General features: G+C 41.4%; 1 non-coding gene across 1 annotated transcript; it reads right to left on the bottom strand.

Annotated features, from left to right (window-relative positions):
• Positions 1–3,345: 3,345 nt before the first annotated feature.
• Rnu6-806 (RNA, U6 small nuclear 806) lies at positions 3,346–3,456 on the bottom strand. The gene has a single exon (XR_015656066.1). It is a non-coding gene; the product is annotated as a U6 spliceosomal RNA (small nuclear RNA).
• Positions 3,457–19,909: the final 16,453 nt, after the last annotated feature.

The following is a 19,909-nucleotide window of genomic DNA, read 5'->3' as shown; positions in this document are numbered from 1 at the left end:
ACATGGTGGAAGAAGAGAAGAGCGCTGACCTCCACATGAGTGTGCCCAAGGGAAGTGGAAATTGATGATGGTTTCTTTGGAGACTTGGTTTTGCCGTGTGATGTTTCTCTGGAAACTGTCTTATGACAGGATGTTTCTGCTGAAGCAGACACATGGGAGGATGGTTTGTAAGAACAGACATGTGGTGGATTTTTTTGAAGTCTGGAAAAAGATCATATGATGTTTTTCTAGAGTGCATGCTCGAGAGAACACATGATGTTCGGAAAGGATACAAATATAGCCCAATGGATAGTGGGCGATGCTGGATGGTATTGGTATGCTTGCCATAATTTACCGGTCATTGTTGGGCTTTGCTGTTGCTGGTCTTTGATGAAGATGCTGGGTGGTATTGGTACGCCTTACCATTCTTTGTTGGTCATTGTTTGTGGTGATTTTATAGAGAGAAACACACCAAAAAAAAAAAAAGTCTTGTGGTGTTCTGGCAGCTTCTCACCTTCCGCTGATTGGCAGAGCCTTGTGGTTTCTTCTGGATCCACCTGCCATTCCTGACTTGTGAATGATGTTTTCTAGTGGGTGGAGCCACTGCTGCTGACGTGTGTGACCTGAGCTACTGATATCCTGATGATGCAGATTGTGTTTGCTCCAAAGAACTAATTCTAAACAGATCCACATCCTCTTTTGCTCTCATCCACTTTCCCTCTCACTGATAGTGGGCTAGAAGGGCAGTTAAAGCATTTAAGAACCATTATTAAAAGAAGGTTTTGAAAAGTCCAAGCCTACACTTACGTGTGTATGCACAGAGGCACATACACAATTAATTAATTAATCTAGTTGAAATATTTTTAATAAAATATGTCAAGAACAGACGAGGGGTAGAAATGAGGTGGAACCGGGAAAGGGATCCCAGAACATATTTTACAATGTATACCTATTGACATATTAATATGTCACTTATTTAAAATGTTAAAAAAAACATGGTAAGAATTAAATGCCAGGGGCACACTGGGATGGTTCAGTAGTTAAAACCATTTGCTATCTTCCCAGAGGACTTGGGTTCTGATCCAGCACCTATGTCAGATGACTCACCACCACCTGTAGCACCACCTCCTTGAAGCATCACCTCCACACACACCTGTACGTATGTGGCATACATACACACAGACGGACACCTGAAAGTCCCTTTACTGTGATCTAGTATTCATGGTACAAGAAAATGCCATGCAAGCTGCCAAGGGAGGAGGCAATTAAGCATTCCTACCCAACTGAAATACCTATGAACTATGACAACTACCTGCACAGTGAAATACTCACAAAGGATCTTGGATTCCAAACAGCAGTGGCCGCCGGCCTCTGCAGGACTAAGCAGCCCCCTGAGAAGCCCAAGAGACTCAGGGAGGCTTTGAGGGGAGATAAGTCTACAGAGTGCTCAATATTTCCAGAACAACTAAAAAAAGGGGGGCAGGTCATATAAGAAAATGCTTTCAAAAGTGATCCCATTGGGTGGGGGGAAGATAGCAGAGGGGAACTGCCAAGAAAGGGAGCTAGAAACTTGGCCACAAGTATAGCACTTTGCAGTGTTCACCCTGCCAGGGGGACAACAGCTCGGGGCTGACTTGATGCCTGCATGCTAGATGAGCGGGCAGGGGCAGTTACCAACAGCAAGAAGGTTCACAGTCACCTGGAACTCATGTGAATTCTGCCTCCTAACCCTCCTGCTCAGCCACAAGATGACCCTGACCCTGTACAACAGCAGGACATTCAAGCCGAGTCTCAGCAATCACCCAGTGTTTGTGGCGCTTTAGAAACCAGGAACCTGATTGAACCAGACCGATGGCTCATTGCAGTATTTGTATGTAAAGCTGTTTGGGCAAAAAAAAAAAAAAAAAAAAAAAAAACACTGGGTGACACAGCAATTTGAACGCCACTTTGATGGATGAATGTTTGATGGGGAGGTAGGAAGGAGGGCCGAACCAATGGCCTGCTGATGGAGAGAGGTAGAAGACTCACCAAAGTAGAGACTTGGTGGCATCAGCAACAGGTATGGGGGTGCAAGTGAGGGGGACAAATGAGCTTGTCTGAAAGGACAACATAAACCCTATTTGTCTCCACTTAAGGATCCCACTTGTCTCCATTTAAGGACCAGGCCTGATTTTGGGGGCGTGGGGGTGGGACTGTAAGGCACCAGCTCCAGGAACAGACTATGTGTCCCAGAAACTAGACCATAAGACACTACCTCCAGGAACACAGCATAAAACCCAGGAACAAGGTCATAAACCCCCCCCCCCTCTAGAAAAATCAATAGCCTGAGAATAAACACCAAAATGGGGAAATGTCTTCTCTCAGGATGGGCCATCTGCACCGGGCAGCCCTATCCCATCCTATGGGTAAACGTCATTGGCGTAGGAACGCAGACCACTGACCTCCTGTGACTCCCTAGAACCCATCAGTGAAGTTTTAGATTATCCAAACTTCTAGAGAGTTCCTCTTTGTCTGAGATCGTTGTCTTGGAGAATGGTTGACACCCCCTCCCTCCGTCCCAAAGACGGATGTTCCTGCAGAGTAAACGCTCTTTGTCTTTGCATACTCTGAGTCTGGGGTCTTCCTTCAGTGATTTTTCAGACCCTTACATGCCAAAGTAGGGCCGGCAGAGGGGTGTTCAGTAGCCTGGACCTCACGTGGGCTCTCCACCCCAATCCCCACAACAGGCTCCTCGATCACGTGATTATCCTGGCTCTGAGCAAAATCAAGACACATGTACGAGTTGAAAAAAGGTTCATTTTCTGGATTAAGGGTTCTCAAAAGACCTCCATGGTCTCTGCTGCCTCCAGAGGACATGTTGGTGTCTGTGGTCTGTGCTGCTGCCGGAAGCCAAGTTGACGCCTGTGATCCTTGCTGGTGGTGGTTGTTGTAGTCGGGGATGATACTTTTGCAGTGATATGAATTATTAAAGACTCAAAATTGAGAATGAGACTCATTGAAGGCTTCTGTGGAAACCTCTCCCCCTCCCCCCCACGGGAGTGGGGGAGGTTGAGTCTAGACAGGAACCCATTAAAGAGAGTCCTTAAAATTCGTGATAAGCACGCTGAAGTGTAGGTCTTCCCAGTTGATGGCTTCTGGCCAAGATGGGGTGGGAGACGTGGGGATGGACTCAGCTATCTTTAAGGAGCTGGCCACCGGGAGCTTGACCATACTCTAATGAATATATAACTAAGTATAACACAAATTAGACCTGGTGTGTTTGAGTGTGGTCACAAGAATAGGAGGTGGACCTGGGAGGAATGGGGAGCGAGCATGATAAGGGGCATTATATGAAATTCCCAAATAATCAATAAAAATATTGTTGGAAAAAATATGGACCACTTCATGAATTAATTTGCATATTATTCTTGTGTGGGGGCCATGCTAGTGTTCTCTGTATGGTTCCAATGTTTGTACATGTGATGCCAAAGCAAGCATGAGTTAGAGCCAGCTCTTCTAGGATTCACAACCCTCTGGGCTTAATTCCCAGCATGAAAATAAAAATGTCTTTATTTAATTAGAAAGGATAAGGTACAATAAGTGGCACCCAAATGTTGACGGCAACCAATAGCTGTGTGATTGACCTTAACACCTAAAAACAGGAAGAAAATTATGCCTGGAAATGGAAACCTAGCCACCTTCCTGGGGCTAGTGAGATCACCGGCCTTGGAAAAGACTGTACTGCCACTACTTGGCTAGACCAACACATTTCCTTACTGTATTCTAAATCTTATCCTTACACCCATAGATAATACAGCTACCACTGCTCTCCAAATAAGACTCTCTTTACAGCAAGCAGAGACCACAACAGAAAACCACAGCCTGATACAGAGGTCAAGGGATCATGGAGAGCCCAGCCCCAGCAGATACACCTACATCACAGCTCCTGTCAGGGAAGGTTGTGGAAGAGAGGGTAGAAAGATTCTAAGAGCCAGGATATTAGCACAAATTTTATGAGGAAACTCTCCCCTAGAAATGGCTGAATAAATAAGACAGGGGTAGCAGCAATATCCATAAATGTGCAGATGTGGAATGGAGCAAAGCTATTGCAGGTTCCACACCTAGACAAAGACTACAAGCAGCTAATGACCGCTGAGAAAGGGAGAAACAACCTCTCCCAAAGATGAGCCCTCTTGGTTATTGATCAGCCCTGAATATATATATATATATATATATATATATATATACAAACAACAACAAAAAAACAAATCTAGCAGGTTGTATTTATATGGTGTTATATTGTGTTATATTGTACATGAATACATATGTAAGTAACAATGAAAGAAAAGGTTATCGACTTGAAAACTGGGGAGTCTGGAGGGGCAAAAAGGAGGAGAAAATGGTAATAACTGATAAAATTAAAACTTCGAGGCTGATGATGTGGCTCAGGAGGTTAAGGGGCTTGCAGCCAATTCCGATGACCTGAATTCAGCCCTGAGAACCCACACAGTGGAAGGAGAAAATGAACTTCTGCATAATAAATGACAAGTGCTGGCAAGAAAGTAAGGAAAGGGGATTTAAACTGATAGAGCCTCTTTGGAAATGACTCTAGAGGTTTCTCAAAAACATAAAACAGGCCTGCCATAGATAGCCATCCCCCTCTAAGGCAGACAGCTCAAGAAAACAAAATAAGAACCACCTTACCGTAGAGATGCTCCCAGGTCACGCCAACTGCTGCACTATTCACAAGAGCCAAGGTATGGGATGAGCGTTTGCTCCCATCTATTTTCTTTATGACAGTTGTTCAGACTAGAGTGAGGTAGTATCTGCAGGCAGCTCTCATTTTCATTTTCCTAATGGGTAAGGGTGTCGAACACTTTCTTAAAATATTTATTGGCCATTTGTATTTCTTCTTTGAGAATCACGTGTTCAATGTATGCCCTTCCTTTGTTGGGATGATTTGGGGTTTTAATTTAAAGTGTTCTTTGTTTTGTCTGGGGTGCTTAGCTTTTTGAGTTCTTTATAGATGCTAGATTTTAACTCCCAGTCAGCAGTATAGTTGGGAAAGTCTTCTCCTGCTCTGTAGGCAATCTCTTGACTCGGCTGATTGGTTCTTTTGCAGTACAGAAACTTCTTAGCTTAGCGTAATTCCATTTATCAATTTTTGGAATTATTTCCTTACCTAGTAGAATCCTTTTCAAAAACCCGTGCTGATGCCTATATCTTAAAATGTTTTCCTTAACAGTTTCAGGATTTTAGGTGTTGCATTTGGAATTGATCTCTGTACAGAGGGTGTAGTTTATTCTTGTACATGTAGATAACTAGCTTCCCCTGCACTGTCTGTTGAAAAAAACTACCTCTTCTCCAACATCATATTTTTATATATCTTTGTCTAAATGTAACTGGCTATAGCTGTGTAGATTTTAGTCTTCTATATATTCCATTGATCACGCGTCTGTTTTAGGGCCAGTGCTCTGCTGGGTGTTGCTTTGGCACCATACCTTAATTTGTATCTTCATTCTGAAAGATTCCTTCAACTATTTTCCATAAGCAAACTCAGTGATCATTAATTGATTACCATGGAAACATTTTTCCTTCAATCATCATAGAGGGCTTTGCTAATCTTCATTAGCAGCTGTCTTTCACAACTTGAGTCCCTTCTGTCTAGGCCCTCCTGTCTTTTAAAATTTCAGTTTAATAATCTGCTCTTATAATGGCTTTCTCTGTATGTGACTTAATGTTTCTCTCTTGCCACTTTTAATACATTTCCTTTGCACCATATATTTTGTGCTTAATTATAGCATGATGAAGGAAGGATCTTTTCTGATCTTGGCATGCTAAATTTCTGTGTCTTTATTAGCAACTCTCCCCATAAACCTTGGAAACTGGATGCTCTGTTATTTTTGTTCTTCTTTAATTTTTCAAGTTCTTCCACCTTCAAGCTCAGATATTTTGTCCTCTCCTCACCCATTCTATTGCTGAGATTTTCCTACAAGCTTTTTATTTCACTTATTGGGTTTCTTTGGTATTTCTCTTTGTTGAATTTTTCTTCCACATCTTGCATTATTTTCCTTATTTCATTCAGCTGTAGGTATCTTTGAGCATATTTATACTCTTCTCAATTATCTGTCTGAGATTTTCATCTATGTAGTTCAAAGGAATAGTCTCTTACACTAGGAGTTCAAGTGCCTGGAATAAGTGTGAGATGATTCCAAGGAGGATATTAACTGAGAGAGCAAGCTCAGGAGTTCGGCATTACTGCTGTGCAACGGTCTACAACTAGTGGTGGCTGAAAGGATGGCTTAGCAGTTAAGAGACTTGCTGCTCTTAACTGGACCTGAGTTAGTTTCCTATCAGACATATCAGACAGATCAGTACTGCGAGTAGTCCCATCTCCAAGAGGATTCAATATCAGTGACTTCTGTCAGCACCTGCACTCACATATGCATACCCACACAGAGATACATGATTGAAAATAACAAAATAAATATTTTGTGTTTAATGAGTTTAATAAAAATTTAAAATTTATAAAATAAAAAATAACAGTGGCCCTTTAGACTTCAAAAACTGTTAGAGAGTAAACAACCAAAAATAATATAGAGCACTGGCTCTTATATTTATATAGTATTAACCCATATTTCAGTTAATAAGATTATGCATATGAGGGAAAATATAGTGGGTAAAAATAAATATTCAATTGACTATGAAAGGGTAAGGTGTGTATAATTAGGAATTATTTGACTGATACTGAAAAGATAGGGTTGGTGAGGATAAGGACTAAGGATGAGATCAAATTTGAAGAAAGAAAATCATGAAGGGTAAAGTAGCCAGGGGGGAAAGCTAGAATAGTGTTGGGGCTATGAATTTTAGGACATTTCCATAGACATAGGCCATAGGCTTTTTAATTGACATCCATACATTGCACAAGATATTCTCTGTACATGGATAAGGAAGAGAGGAAGAAGAGCAGAGGTCACCAAGGGAGTGGAAGACATGTGAGATGTGAACGAAGAATAAAAAAAGCCTTCTAGTAAACTGGATGGAGAAAAACAGACAACGATCCTAAAGCAGAGCAGTACCAAAACAAAGGCAAAGTCATCACGAGATGTAGGTAAGTGTAGAGGGTAAATAATAGGAAATAAGAGACAAGAAGAATTTGTCTAGCTGTGCTAGGTTGACAGAAGAAACCCTAAGGCAACTGTGATTATCGTAAATTCCCTGTAGTGGTGTATGACTGAGGGAAGAACGGCAGCCATTGGTCTCTAAAACTGATCTACATGTTTTCCCCCTTATGCCCTTATCTGGATTTGCTACCAATATAATACTGGTTTCTTACACTGAGTTTCAAAGTGTTCCTGTCATTTCTCCTTTATAGGAAATATCGATGATGGTCATTTCTTCAAAGGTTTGGTAGAGTGTGCTAGTGTCTAATCACGAGATTCTGTTCATTACAGGACTCATTACTACTTCAATATCACCAATTGCTATTTATAAATGTGTTCAAGTTGCTTATATTTCTTGCTTTGATTTTGGTAGGTCATATGTGTCTAGGAACTTATCCACTTTTTTTTTCTAGATCTTCCAAGTCTTTTTTTTTTTAAGATTTATTTATTTTTTTGTATATGAGTGCACTGTAGCTGTCTTCAGACACACCAGAAGAGGGCATCGAATCCCATTACACATGGTTGTGAGCCAGCATGTGGTTGCTGGGAATTGAACTCAGGACCTCTGGAAGAGCAGCCAGTGCTCTTAACTGCTGAGCCACCGCTCCAGTCCCCAAGTATTTTTAAAATATAACTTTACAAAGTATTGCTTGATGACTGTCGGATTTCATTAGTATCTGTTCCGATGCCCACTTTTCATCTCTAAATTATTAGTTTGGGCCTTCTCCCTCTGTGTTCACTATTTATCTGTTGCTGTGAAAAAAAACACCATGACCAAGGAAACTTAGAGAACAAAGAGTTGGGCCTTTGTCTCCGAAAGGCTAAGAGCCCATGATGGCAGAGCAGAAGCAGCAGGTAGGCTTGTAGCTGGCATGGTGGCTGGGGCAGATGCTCAGGGCTCACATACTGAACAGTGAGCATGAAGCGCAGAAAGCCAACTAAAGACTGTTGATCTCTAAACTCTCAAAGATTGCCCCAGTGACAGAGCCTACCCAAATAGACCCACCAACTGGGAATTCAAATGCCTGAGAGTGCTGGGGACATTTATCATTCAAATTGTCACACCTCTTTTCTTCTATTAGAGGGTCTGTTAATATTCTTAATCTTTTCCTAGAACCAGCTGTGTGTTGACTGTCATATTGTTTGTTTATCCTCAATTCTGCAATCATTTCTGCTCTCTTCTGAATTATTTACCATTGCCTATTACATTTTAGAGTTTGTTTTAGCTTTTTTTTCTAAGATCTCAAGGTTAATTTTTTTAAATACGTTTTTTTTTTAATGTAACCCTTCATGATGATGAACTTTCCTTTTGATCTGCTTTTGCTATATTCTGATGGTTTGTCATTTGAGTTTAGGCATTTTTTTTTTGGTTCTTTTTTTTCGGAGCTGGGGACCGAACCCAGGGCCTTGCGCTTCCTAGGCAAGCACTCTACCACTGAGCTAAATCCCCAACCCCGAGTTTAGGCATTTTTAAATTTCCTCTATGACTTTTTTCAATAGCCTGCTCATCCAATAGCTTGGATTGATTCAAAAGTAAATTGTTCAGTATTTAAATATTTGTTTGGTTTCTCTTGCTAATGATTTCAACCGTGATATGATAAGAGACGAGAAATTTTATTCATTTTTATTTTTAGTATATATTTTGCATTGTAAAATATTACTTATATTAGAGTAACCTCAATGGCTGCTGAAAAGAATTTACATTCTATAGTGCTTGGGTTTAATGTCACGTAGACTTTAAGTTCATTTCATCTAGGGTACAACTAACCCTACAGTTTCTTTATTGATTTTCAGTCTGCATGATATATTTTTTTACCAGAGTGTCATATAAAAGTCAATCAGTATTACTAAATCAGGACTTGTATTCCAGGTGCAATAATGCTTGCTTTATGAAATTGGAAGCCCCAATGTCAAGAATTGTAATATTTTATTTTATTCTATTATTTTAATATTTAATTCTAAACAGAACATATTTAGAATTGTTGTATTTTCTTGATGAATTGTTCTCTTTATTACTATAGTTGTTTCTTCATCTTTCTGACTAGTTTTGGTCTGAGGTCTACTTTATATTGGAATAGCTATTCCAGCCTCATTTCAGCTTTCAATAGCTTAGTAAATTGATTTCCATCCTCTCAAACTGCTTGTGCATTTGCCTGGAAAATCTGATTCTTAGAAATAATAGAATGCAGCATCTCAGACTTACCAATTTCTGTGTTTTTTTGTTAGTTGCTTTTCTGGTCAAATGGATTAGGTATCAGCTGGTTTACTATGCTGAGTATGAGGTTTCTTTTTCCTATGATGATTTGTTCCTCCCATGAAATATGTACTTTTTTGTGCTTTCCTAAATAAGACTATCTTTTTTCTTTCTGTTTGCTTACGATTCTTCAAGTGTCTTTTTTAATGCTGGGTTGTTGGTGATGAATTACTTAATTAGTGCTTTCTTGAAATGTCCTTATTTTTTCATTAACTTTAATAGATAATTTTGCTGGGTATAAAAGTATTGGTTTAAATTTATTTACTTTCAGGGTTTGGAATGTATCATTTCTTTATTTCTTTGCTTTTAGTGTTTCTGTTGAGAGGTTTGATGTGTTTGTGCTGGCCTGTTTCTATTACAACTTTTAATATTTTCTTTTGCTTTTTTTCTTTTGACATTTTGACATGTGTCATGGAGAGCTCCCTTTTCTTCTTTTCTTTTTTTTTTTTTTTCAGGTTTGAGAGGTTGGGTTTATTAAACCAAGTCTTTACACTATACATCTACCTACAGTTTGTAAACAAATACAGTACATATGTAAGTAGGAGGCTAGCCAATCAGAAGTGGCAGAGAAACAATTCTGTTCAGACACTGCAACCTCACCACAGCGCCCTCCTTAGGCCAGCTATGAAAACACCAGAAGGCAGGCTTAGGTCCCAGGAGTGGCTCTCTGGAAATTTGTCCAAAACTGCAGTGGAGAGGAGTAAGGCAAGAGCTTAGTTTTACATTCACAGGTGAAGTTTCTAATCTAGATGCCCCTGATCCTATTGCCACAAGAAACACCAATCAGTAGGTGGTTACAAAAATAGATAATCATAGAGTAATGCCTCTGGCCTTCAGAGCAAACGAGGAAATTTACCTGTTTCCATCATGGGTGAATTATGATAAGCTCATCAGCTGACTTCAGGGGGGGCATCAGTCAGAAAGGGTCATTCATGAGGGAAAGGAAGGACCCGGGAGTGCAAGGCCAGAGAGAAGGTGAATGTAAATGAGGATACAAAACACAAACGTTAACAATTCCACACTGCCCTACTCTGTAGACACCATGGGGTTGCTCACAGCCCTTTGGATATCTTAAAAAGTAACTCTCTGTTACATATGTACAGAGTTTAAAAAAAGACTTAACAGGAGACAAGAAAAAATTGAATGACAATATCATTATGAAAACCAAAATATTCAGCCTGCTGTGTGTTTTAGGTATGTGGCTTTACAAGGCTCCAAAAGTCTTAACTAGTTTTTAAAATTCCCACAAAAATGTATTTTATCATTCAGTTATATAAGGGATGTAGAGTAGGGTGGGGATACCAAACCCAGGATGAGGGAGAGGAAGTGGAAACTCTCGTAAGCTAAAAGCCCAGACAAGGGCATCTGTATGCTCTTCTCACCCCCATGGGGTGCCTGGTTTTTAAATAAAGATAAAATCATTTGTGCTCTAATTCCAGCATCCAAAGCGCTCACTCCATACAATGTGCGTTTCAGTGAGATCGACATTGACTTGTCTGTGCCTGACCCTGTCTCCTGAAAGCTTCCTCAGGAATTCAGAAAGGTCAAAAACTGCAAAACCCAGGCCACTAGGAGACAGAGCACACGTGATAGTCAGAGGACAACTTACAGAAATCCATTTTCCTCCTCTTCCTCCTCCTCTTCCTCCTCCCCCTCCTCCTCCTCCCCCTCCTCTTCTTCCTCCTCCTTCTTCTCCTCCTCCTCTTCTTGTCATATTGGTCCTGGAGATTCAACTCGGGCAACCAAGTTTGCTAACAAATACATTATCTACCAAGGTATTTTGAGGCTCTTTATTTACATCTTATACAGCACTTGGATTCAGTCTACAGCTAGGACTGAAGGGTTATGGGAATAAAGGTGGGTTCTACCAAACCCAGCAAGAACTTAGTGGGGGTTAGAGACCCAGTGTCCAACACCACATTCTATTCCAGCCTTCTGCTCATGCCCTCTACTAGTAGATTAAGAATGAAAGAACAAGAATCAACCATGTGGTTCATTGTCATAGGTAGAGTGTCAATTTCTGTGAGCAACTCGAGGAGTAAAAGGTTTGTTTCTACTTATACTTCTACATTCCAGTCCATTATCAAAGGAAGAAGAAACTCAAAGGAGAACCTCTAAGCAGGAGCTATAGCAGAGGCCATGATGTTTACTGGCCTGATAATTTATGGTTTTCACAGCTTTCTTATACAACTCAGGACTACCTGCCGAGGGTGGCACCCTGCTACCGTGAGATTTGTTCACCTACATTAATCAAGAAAATGTACCACAGAGTTGCCTACAGGCCAGTCTTATGGAGGTATTTTTTACAATTAAGATACTCCCTTCCAGGGACTGAAGACATGGCTCAGTGGTTAAAAGCACTGACTGGTTTTTCTAGAGGAAAACAAGTTCCAGCATCCACATGGCAGCTCACAACTGTCTGTAACTCCGAGATCTGACAACCTCACACAGACATACATGCAGGCAAAATACCAACGTGCATCAAATAAAAATACATTTGAAAAACAGATAGGCTCTTCCTAAATACACCTAGGCTTGGGTCAGGTTGACAAAAACAACCAGCACAATAAACACATTGTCAACGTAACACACAAACATTATGTATTAAGCTATAACCTTCCCTTACTTTTTCATCCCTAAGATCTTGTATTAATACCAATAGCATAATATAAAACATTTAAACTTTTCAAAGTCCCACAGTCTTTGAAATTCAAACACTTTTAAATATTCAGTCTCTTTCAAAGAGTCAAAGTCTTCCAACTAGAGGCTCCTGAAAAATGAAACATAAAAAATATATAAAAATATAAAATAAAAATAAATAAAAACATATTGATACTTTTTCACTACAAGAAATCAGGGGACAGACACAAGCAAAGCTAACATTCAACAGTGTACACAGATCAGTGTCAGACATCTGGGATTCACTCACAATCTACTGGGCTCCTAAGAGTTTATGTAGCTGTCTACTCCACATGGATCTCATAGTCAGGCCAACTCTGCTCCACACCCGCTGCTGTCCTTTGTGATTATCTCACGGTACTGGCATCTCCAAAATGAGTGAGTCTCTGCTATAACTAGGTTGCATCTTCACAATAGCCTCTTCTTGGCTCTTGATTTCAGAGACTCTGATTCTGCCACATGGTTCCAAGTCACAACTTTTCTCCATGATTCCTTTAATCTTTGAACTTTTACTGCAACTAAAGCTTTTTCCCATCCCAAAGAGTCTCATCAGCAAATGATACAGCTAGCTTTCCTAGACCTTGGCCAAAATCTAGAGGGATAGGATAGGGGGCTTATGTCCGGGAAACCAGGAAAGGGAATAACATTTGAAATGTAAATTTAAAAAAATCCAAAAGAAGAAGAGGAGGAGGAGGAGGAGGAATGTGAAGTTCTAGTCTTATGAAAGCACTATTGCAAACTGTTTAGGATAAACAAGAAACACAAGTTAGAAGTCAGTCACCTCTAAATAATATTATTTGTAGACCTGTTAGGTATTAGTTAATTGTAAAAATAAGCTCTATTCGGCCTCCTGTGTGCTGGGATAATCGTTCTGTACATTGTGTGAGGGTTGCCTTTGTACTACTCAGTTGTTGACTGTTGTACTGGCAGAGAGCTGGGTACTGACTAGATTTTGGTGCTGTTATTCTTATGGCTCATCGCCTGCCTCGGTATTCTGTAAACATCCACCTCTCTCTCTCTCTCTCTCTCTCTCTCTCTCTCTCTCTCTCTCTCTCTCTCTCTCTCTCTCTCGGGCTTAATATCGAGCTGACCACATATGTCTAGACAGGAAAAGGAAGTTGGGTTTCCATGCTGAGAGAGGGTCGCTGGAAGAAGAAGCAGACACAGGAAGATTCACTAGCAGGACACAGAGGTGGTTAGATACACCCGCACAGAGAGAGGTCAAGAACTAGCCCCATGCTGTATCATGGACTAGGATCATTGAATTAATTAAATTAGACAACTGGCTGGGAGGTAGTCTAAGCTAGGGCCTAAGCACCAATAAAAATAAGTCTCTGTGTCTTTAGTTGCACTGCTGGTGTGTCCAGAAAGTCTATGCTTTTGACGTCCAATAAACTTAGAACACTAGATCCAAGCATTAGGCCAAGAGACTTAGGTGAAAGATAGAGAAAACGTTTCCCTAGCAGCCACAGGCTGCTTGGTGGCTGCAGCATGCTACTTGGGCGGGAGGCGGGGCCACCTTAAGATGGGGCAGGATGGCAGGTGCAGGAGCCTCGCTGCATGGCCACCACAATTTACTGGTGGCTGTGGGTGAGTGGGGTTTGTGAGGTTTTGCAGTCCCGGTGCAGTCACAAGGTGATGCAACAGGCTATAGATTGGATTCATTTGAAGAGTATTTTTGATTCCAAAGATTGTCTAATTTTTGTTCTATTGCTCATAACTTAGCATGGATTTTTTTTTCAGCCCTTTCCTTATCTAAGTCTGTTTTATTCTGATCTTCCTTTGAAAGGATGTATAAAATTACAACCATTACTGAAAATATAATTATTTCTATGCTGACAGTCGAAAAAAAGTTACACAGGGTCCAAGTGTCTTCTGCCATTGTATTCTCCGTTTTTAAACACAGAAACTACTTTCTTCTCAATTTTTTTAAACACAGAAAATAGTTTCTTTTTAATCTCTCTAACTCTATTCTTCCTTTGGAAACTTCGCTTTTGGCAGGAGCCATGCAGGAAAGGCAAGCAAGAGAACTTTCTGGAGATGGACCATCATTTTGCATGGCTGTGATGGGTATACTAAATTCTGCACCCCAAGATCTGGCTGCCCCAAGATGGGCACACACAATGGCCTTTGTTATATAAATCTTGACACACACACACCCCAATTTAAAACTATTGGTTAAATAAAACTGGTGACAGCCAATTACTGGGGAGAATAGAAGGAGGCAGGGTTTGAGTTACTGGGTTGGAAGAAAGAGAGGGAGAGAGAAGGGACTCAGAGGAGGACGAAGAAAGAAGAGAAGGCCTCCATTAGACATGATGGACCAGGGACACATGCCTGAGTGAAATGCTGTCCCAAGACAGACTGCATAAATAACCTGGGAAGATTCAAACAGCACGTATTTGGGGACGTAGCCAGTCTAGCCATTAGAAAAGCAGATTCAGGGGTAATCCCCCAGTAACTGTGCTAGAGCTGATTGTAAAACCCACAGGACTCTGCCTCGATTTTTAGGGGGCTGTCTGCGTCAGAGTAATAGCTAACAGAGTCTACTAAATTCCATTCACACAGCTTTTCAGCTCTTCTCTCATGCTCTTTCTAAGATTGAGAGCCAGTTCTTCTAGAACATTTTAATACCCTTTTCTGATCTTAGGTTCTTAAAAATGTAAAGGCCCTTTTATCCACAGATTTGTAATATATCAAAGGATTACTCAAAACTTTATTTCAATTCCTACAAAAGTTTTAACCTTTCAGATAGCTTTTAATAATAAAACATAAACATTTTACAAAGAGGCTGACCTAGCATATAGGAATGAAATGTGGGAAAGTGTTTCAAATAGTAACTGGTATGGTAAGTATTACTAGTATTAACTATTATGATCGATTCTGTAGATGCTACTACAAGTGCCATCACTGATACCACTATAGTGGAAATATGCACATTTTAATAGTTTTTAACTTCTGTGTGTGAGTAAAACTCTTTTTTAAATGAAAATCACTGGCGTTTAAGCATCTCCATTTCTGTGTGGTTTAAGTTCCCTTATGGTAAGGGCCTGGGTCCCTTCAGGAATTCTCATTCCTACCTAGATCTTTCTCATCTGTTGGCTCTTTGACTTCACTGATTAGAAAATGCATGTGTGGTATTTGGTGTGGGGGAAGAGATGTGCTTCTGGATGCCAAGACCTGGGTATTCCCAGCTGACATCTTCCTTCCATCTCACGTCCTGGAAGGCTCAATTCTCTACTTTACAAATTTCCTAAAAGTAAAAGTGTTGTCCCCGTCCACTTGCATATTTAAACCAGGGAGATTAATCCTAAGTGTCCTCATTAGAAGAGGAATGGCAAACTGTCTCAAAGCTAATCTCAGCAGAGTGTGATCCAGGTATCTCCAACTTTCTTGTTATTGTGGTAACACTTGCAAGAACTTGTGGTGTAGCCAAGGAAGAAAATACAGGAGAGGATACTATGTCTAAATGCTTGTGACATAAAATTTCTGTTGACCTAACTTTCAGTACATTTCAGTTATTCTGAGACAGGAATGTTGGGAGATATTAGGTCTTTTGGGGGCATCCTCCTGAGTGGGATCAGTGCCCTTACATAGGGCCAGCAAGACCAGAGTTCTTCCTTTAGCTTTGGGAAGGAATTACTTGTGGGAGGTAGGTCCTCAGCAGACAACAAATTTGTTCACACCTTCATTTTCGGCTTTTCAGTTTAGAGAACTTTGAGAAACAGAGTTCAACTGCTTAGAAAGATTTGCCATCTAGTTATGAGGTGGGCTGAAACAAGGATACTCCGAAAATGAAACATTTCTAGTTCTTGACCGTAACCACGCCTACCAACATTTTTGGTTTTGCAGAATTGGAAAGCTGACATTCAGAATGGCCGCTGGTTACCCAATCCTTGGTAGAGAACTGCAGTCTTTCTGTCAGATTTAGATATGCTAGCAAGGAGAGAGCGGTAATGTTGGCTGGTGACTTACCTTAAACTATGGGAGTTAGTCTGGGAGTTGGTTCTCTCCTTCCACGGTTGTTGTTAGGGACGGAAATCAGATTGTCAGGCTTTTAAAGCATTTTTACCTCAGAAAAATGCAAAGGTTGGGGCTCATAGATTTAGCATAAAATTCCATGTAAGTGAGGATATTACTGAATGTATTTCCTGTCTCCCCCACATTGTTTCTTGCAAGGCCATTTTTGGATGTCTGTGTGGAGTGGGATAGTGCACTTGACTGCAGTTGCCTGGGGAAGCCAGAAGAGAGGGAGGGAATCCCTTGGAGCTGCAGTTACAGGCAGCTCTGAGGATGTTGGGAACCAAACTGCCATCATCTGCAAAAGCAGTTAACACTCTTGGCTACGGAGCCACCTCTCCAGCACTCACAATAATTCTTTTTTTGTTTGTTGTTTTGTTTGGGGATTTTGGAGGGTTGTTTGTTTGTTTGTGCTTCCTTTAAAAAATTTTATTACATCTTTGTGATTTTTCACATTGTGTACCCCAATCTCACTCATCTTCCTGTCTCTTTGTATCCACCCTCCACCCTTGAAACCTTCCGCCCAAAAGAAAATAAGATAAAATTTAAAAAAAAATCCTGCAGTAGGAGCCATACGGTGCCACGCTGTAGATCCTTTTGTCTATGCATCTTTACTTGCAAATGTTCATTGCAATGAGTCATGGGTTTGGTTTGAGGCCTCTGGCTTCTGCTACACAATCAATACTGGATCCTCAACGGGACTCCTTTCCGATATCTTGTTGCCCTGTGACATGGAGATCTTGCGTCTTTGGATCTGCAGGACCGGCCCTTTCATGCACTCCAGCAGTTCAGAGATGGGGTGGATGTTGGGCCAACTCACAGCCCTGGATCGGGGCCTTGGAAAACAGCTCAGTTGGTAAGCCTGCCAGCTCTTTCATGGCTGTACCACCAGGGCAAGCTCTATAGCACTGCCCTAGCCAGCTCACCTGCAAAGTGCAGGGCCAGCTCATCTGCCCCATGCCACCAGGGCCTGCCCCCTACAGGGCTGCCTAGGTGAGGTACAGGGCCAGCTCTCCTGAGAGCTGCAGCTTCCAGGGATAGGGTGGGTGAGACCTGGTCTCCAGTTCTCATGACCTTGAGGCCAGACCTCCAACCTGCCCGTGGGTAGGGAGAAGTGGGGTGAGGTCATCTCTCCCTTGTCCACACTGTAGACAAGGGACAGGCCAGCTGTCACTCACTGGCAGCCCAGCACAGTGCCTCAGGAAGCAGTTCAGACTGTGGATATCTGCATGGACTTTGGTGGTAACACATACCCAGACATGGCCTCCAGCAGCAACATGAGCTTAATATCCCATGGCCTCAGGTGGTAGCGCAGGCTACTCAGATCAGCATGTCCCCCAGACATCTCCATGGTCTCTGGAGGCAGCCAAGACCATGGACACTCACTTAGCATTAGGTGGTCACTCGGGCCACAGACATTGACACAGACCCCAGCCGCAGCAGAACCATGGACTCAGAACCCTTCAGCAGCTTCTTCTCCCCCATCTCTCCACCATGTATTCCACCTTCCCCATCTCTTCATCACACATCCACCCAACATAGTGGTGCCCATGGCGGGCGCTTGGGTATCTTTCTTCTGGCTGCTCCAGGCCAGCAGGACCAGGACAGGTGCTTCTCAAAGTAGTTCGTATCAATGGAATTTAAGATTCCTGATACAGCCAGACAAAGCGTTTACTTTCATGCATGAGTGGAAAATTTTAAAACATATTTAGAACATCTTAAGTCTGCCACAGCATCTTTGGTTTGTGATGATTTTCAATCACACAGAATCTAACCAAAGATAACTATGTAAATCCACAAATTCAATGAAATTCTATCTGATTACCTAAAACAATTTATGAAAATGGAATGAAAAGTAATATATCAAGTGATGGTAAAATAGAGTAAAGATAATACCATGTGTGTGTTTTATTATTTTCATCTTTGAGAAACAGAAGGAATTCACCATATATATACATATACATATACATATACATATACATATACATATACATACACATACACATACACATACACATACACATACACATACACATACACATACACATACACATACACATATACATATACATATACATATACATATACATATACATATACATACAAGAAAACAGATATTAAAACTACACTAAAATCTGAAGAATTAGTTTGAATAAAGGAATTGCAAGTTTTTCCCTTTATAATTGTTTTCTTGTGTGCTCTCCAAATTCCTGTGCTCAATGGGATTGGATTTTACGATTGGATTTTTTCTTTTTTGTATGTATATGGTATTATGTGAGTGAAAGCACACAAGTAAGGGTCGGAGGGAAACTTTTAGGAGTTGGTTCTCTCTTTCTACAGAAGGATCCCAGATTGCAACAGATACATTTATGTGCTTAAACATCTTGCTGGTCCAACCTTATCCTTTTCTCCAGGATGATATCTGTTAGGTCTCAGGGAGTTCCTATATCTAGATGAGCTCAAACTGGACTATAGAAGGATTTCTGGCTGTTAGATAAAAGCCAGCATTTCTCTGGAACTTGTGAAATGATTTTCTACCCCCCGCCCCCGAAGGAATCATTTCCCTTGCTACTGGCAGAAGAAACGTATGCCTCAACTGACATGCACCTGTGGTTGCATATCAAACTCCAGGCTGGCCTCAGGCTCCCCAGTCCCCATTCACAGATGCTCCTTTGCCATTCCCAACTCCCACACCAACATCTTGGCCCCTCTTACCTCCTACTCAGTTTCCTTAAAACCCTCATTGCTTTCCTGGAGAGACAGTCTCCAGTTTAGAGAGAAGTTTGGAATAAGCTTTTCCCTTCCAACCACTGAGAACCCATTTTGGTTTTTTCCTTTACTGTTTTCTCATACAGTGGCAACCATTGACAAGCCAGTTAAAGCCCATTGTATGACTGCCTTTCTGGAGTCACCCAAACTTGGGGATTCCATTTGTGTAAGAGAAAGAAGCAGGGGCCTGCAGAAAGGAGTGTTGGTCTAGTGGTCAAGAGAGGACTCTACCGAATGGGATTTCTAATTGGTCTCGCTGTGTCTATATTTGACACCTTTCAATCAGTTCTCCACAGAGCAAGCAGAATGACTGAGAAACTTTAATTGCATCATAGGTGTCTCCTAATTAAAACCATTTAATGGCTTCTCCATCACCTCAACTCCCCATTACCCTAGTCTCTGGCTAGTTACACATACTTATTACTGGTTAGGTGAATGTTGTCTCTGGGCCTTAGTGGCATCATCTTTGAAAAGGCTAATGAGATGAAAATGGGCACAGTGAGGCAGAGCCACTCCTAAAGAAGCTTGCTTATTCTGGTTTAAGGATTTCTAGAAACCACCAAAGAATTTAAGCAGGAGATTAAGAAACCCTGAAGGGACCCCTATGGAAGAGTTAAAGGAAAGACTGGAGAAACTGAAGGGGTTGGCAACCCCATAGGAAGACCAACAGTATCAACTAACCTGAGCCCCTAGACACTCCCAGAGACTGAGGCACCAACCAAAGAACATACATGGGCTCATCGGTCTGAGGCCACCAGCACACATGTAGCAGAGGACTGCTTTATCTGGACTCAGTGGGAGGGGAAGTGCCTAATCCTGTAAAGACTGGATGCCCCAGGGAGGGGGCATACCAAGGGGGAGGCCCAAAGAACTCTGCTAGGGGCAAGTGGAAGGGGGCAGACAACATTTGGGATGTAAATAAGATCATTGATTAATTAAAAAAATAAATAAAAAAAAGAAACCCAGAAGGAGAGGCCATTTGATGGACTGCACTGGAACCTCTGCACAAAGGAAGCAGAAGTAGTAAAAGTTCAAGACCAGCCTGGGCTCTATAGTGAGTAGTAGT

The sequence above is a fragment of the Rattus norvegicus genome, chromosome 1, assembly GCF_021556685.1.
Source record: "Rattus norvegicus strain SHRSP/BbbUtx chromosome 1, alternate assembly SHRSP_T2T, whole genome shotgun sequence".
Taxonomy (NCBI): domain Eukaryota; kingdom Metazoa; phylum Chordata; class Mammalia; order Rodentia; family Muridae; genus Rattus; species Rattus norvegicus.
Note: the sequence above shows the minus strand (reverse complement) of the source record. Positions and strands in the feature narration are given on the sequence as shown.